The sequence below is a fragment of the Amborella trichopoda genome, chromosome 1, assembly GCF_054954075.1.
Source record: "Amborella trichopoda isolate Santa Cruz 75 chromosome 1, AtrichopodaSantaCruz75HAP2 v2.0, whole genome shotgun sequence".
In the NCBI taxonomy this organism is placed as follows: domain Eukaryota; kingdom Viridiplantae; phylum Streptophyta; class Magnoliopsida; order Amborellales; family Amborellaceae; genus Amborella; species Amborella trichopoda.
Window position 1 is genome coordinate 52,500,149 of NC_142336.1, and position 3,332 is coordinate 52,503,480.

The following is a 3,332-nucleotide window of genomic DNA, read 5'->3' on the forward strand; positions in this document are numbered from 1 at the left end:
AATATCCCACACGGGCCACATTTTTTTTGTAATAGTGCGATAGGCATTTTAGCAGCAAATCTTGGACAAGTAGGGTTCCAAAAGTCTGCCACTCATGAGTCTAGGAACCAACCAATGTGGGCCATTTTCTAGTCCTAAATAGGGGGAAGGGGAAAAACAACTCCATCACTGAAATTTGGTCCGTTTAAACGCACCCTTGATATCTCTATACCTGAATAAAGAGCTTTAATGCTTCAACCACTATTACCAAGAGGACAGAATCCCACTAAAAAAGAACTTCAAACAAATATATCCTTGTCTCACCAATATTCCATACAAGAACATTCCCCACCCTTGAAATGGTGGAACCTCAACCTGTCCCTTACTATGATCTGTCTACCAAATACCATAGAGATGAGCTTAGTTGCAGTATGGCAATCAACACAAGCACGAAGGTTCTTCACAACTCTGATAGGCACCTTAGGATCCACGTGTATAAGACCATAGGCAATAGCTAACTTTTCACTATGATAGCATAGTGCTTGTTCCTTTTCTTCTTCATCAATATCTAATAACACTTGGGAAGTGTTTGGCACATAACCGGCCGCCCTGATTCTCTGAACCATCTCATCTAACATGGGTTTTAGCTCCAAAGCTCGATGGTCCGACTTATCACTCATAAAGAACTCGTGAATCACGCCATTGACCTCAATCACACTACACCCAGGACACTTCCTGACACCCCTCTTTTTCATCAACTTCCTAACCTCTAGAGCATCACCCCATCGCCTAACATAGGCATAGATATTCGCCAACAGTATATAATTCGCATCATTTTGAGAGTCCAGATCAATAAGATAACGCCCCACTTTCTCACCTAGCACTACATTCTTGTGCACAATACAAGCATTGAGCAAAGCACCCCAAAGTATAGTATCTGGCTCAATTGGCATATTTTCTATAAGGTCGTTTGCCTCTTGTAGGAACCCGGCTCTACCAAGGACATCAACCATACAACCATAATGCTCAATTTTGGGGACAATACGAAATTCTCTCATCATTCGATCGAACTGATGTTGAGCTTCATTAACTAGCCCGCCATGACTACATGCAGTCAAGACCCCGATGAAGGTTATGCTATCAGGTCTGAGACCAACATCGAGCATCTCTTCAAACAGTACTAGTGCTCTATTGCAAAGGCCATTCACTGCAAGACCCATTATCAAGGAGGTCCATGTCAACACATTTCTTTGAGGCATTTGATCAAACACTATAACAGCGCCATCTATATATCCACATCTTGAGTACATGTTGATCAAGGAAGTCCCCAAATTCACAGAGAGCAAGACTTTGTTCCGCTCTATACATACATGGACCCATCTCCCTTGTTCCAATGCACCAAGATGAGCACATGCTGAGAGGACGCTTACAAGTATGGCCTCGTTGGGTTCGAGCCTCTCCATCTGAAACTCGTTGAACAAGAGCAAGGCCTCCTTAAAAAGATTAGCTTGTGCATAACCTGCTATCATGGCACTCCAACAAACAGCATTCCTTTTGGATCTTCTATCGAAAACGAGAAGTGCATCATCAATGCTGCCACAATTCGAGTAAAAGCGAATCAAGGAGCTATTCACATAGGCATCGGAGTCGACACCCATCTTTAGAGCAAGCCCATGAATGGCTTTCCCCAACAACAAAGCTAGCAAGAAGGAAAAGGACTTGATCACAAATGGGAATGTGAACTTATTAGGTACAACTCCTTGTTCCATCATTCTAATGAAGAATTCAATGGAATTAAGGGGAGAATGGGCAGTTGAGAAGGCCCTTATCATAGTGTTCCAATAAAAGACAGTTGGGGAATCAATTGAATTGAATATTTGGAGTGCATAGTCAAGGCTTCCTGAGGGTGATATAGCTGTGAATTCTAGTATGCTACTTAGAGCATACGGGTTGTGAGAGAAGCCTGATGTGAGTATTTGCGCATGGATTTGGTGCAATTCTCTCATGGATTTGCAGGTTTGGAGGAGAGGGAAGAGGGAGGGATGGGTGAGGAGGTGGGTGTAAGAGGGTGAAGACATCCATAAGGGTTTGTTTGTATGGAAATTGGTACATTGAATTAGAGGGGATGTTGCATGGGCAGAAGCCATTACATGGTAGTGGAGCAAATCTCCTTAGTTTTCTTATTTCAAGAGACGAAAATGAGGGAAAACATAAATTGCTTTTGCAATGAATTTTTTAATAGAATCGATTTACTAATGTTTTTCTAAGACCTTTTCTACTTGGGAGGGTATCCCTTGCTTTTGTGCTTAAGTAATGGCACTCTGATTTCACATCCAAACGGTTGACAATAATTGTGTATTAAAAATAGATAGTTCCATCGTATACATTTCTAAAAAATAAAAGTAGCACAAACACCTCGTAAGTCTTAGGCATTTCTCATGCTTGAATAAGTGGCAACTTATGGGTATCATATTTCACTCATTTCTGCTTTTTCAAGATAGAATACTGATGATTCAATCATCTTTTTTTCGAGTTTGCCCGAGAGTGAAAGTAGCTTTTAGTAATAAGGGATCCTGCTCTTTGCCAAAGAGAGATTTGTGAAATGATTTTTGGTTTAAAAGCCTTTAAATAGAAGTCAAATTATGATCATAACATTGTTTCTTGATATTTATTTGTCAATTAGTATCAAAATTCTGTTATTTACTCAGAAAAAACGAACTTATTTTTATCTGTAGCAAAAAGAATGAAACAAGGTTGATTCTAATCATGTTTGACCAATAAAAATTATGAGATTTCACATGTTGGATCAATAAAAATTTCATTTTAAAATTAAGAAGATGATTACATACAAGTGTGATTGCGATTAAAATGAATAAATCAAAGCATATGATGATTAATTTGAATCAAAATGCTGTTGAAATTGTCTCAGCATCGACAACAGTAGAACAACCTCATGTCTGATTTATTTGAACAATTTTGATCAAAATTTCTTCATGAAATCTTGTTGATACTGTTTATGAAGATCTTGAGAACATCATCTTTCACATTGTTAGATGGAATTAAACCAAAAGCTAGTTTATGCAGCAAGCACGAAAAATCGGTAAGAAACTATTTATGAAATACTGATGAAATTTTTAGTGAGACTTCTTTGCCAAAAATTTGATCACGTAAATCTTGATGAGAGAGGCACATACGTAAATCTTGATGAGAGAGGCACATAGAGAGGTAGAGTGGAGAGGCGGTGGAAAGGAGGGATGGGGGAGGTGGAGAGAGGGAGAGAGGGGCAGCATAAAAGAAATTCTTCAAAATGTAACAATAGTAGAAAAAGTTTTAGAGAAAATATCTCCGTAGAT

The 3,332-nt window shown here is 39.0% G+C and overlaps 1 pseudogene across 1 annotated transcript; it reads right to left on the reverse strand.

The window, feature by feature from the left end:
• Positions 1–206: 206 nt before the first annotated feature.
• On the reverse strand, positions 207–2,417 carry LOC105420697 (pentatricopeptide repeat-containing protein At2g02980, chloroplastic pseudogene; annotated as a pseudogene). The gene has a single exon (XR_016060008.1). The product of XR_016060008.1 is annotated as a pentatricopeptide repeat-containing protein At2g02980, chloroplastic pseudogene (transcript).
• Between the last annotated feature and the right edge of the window lie 915 nt (positions 2,418–3,332).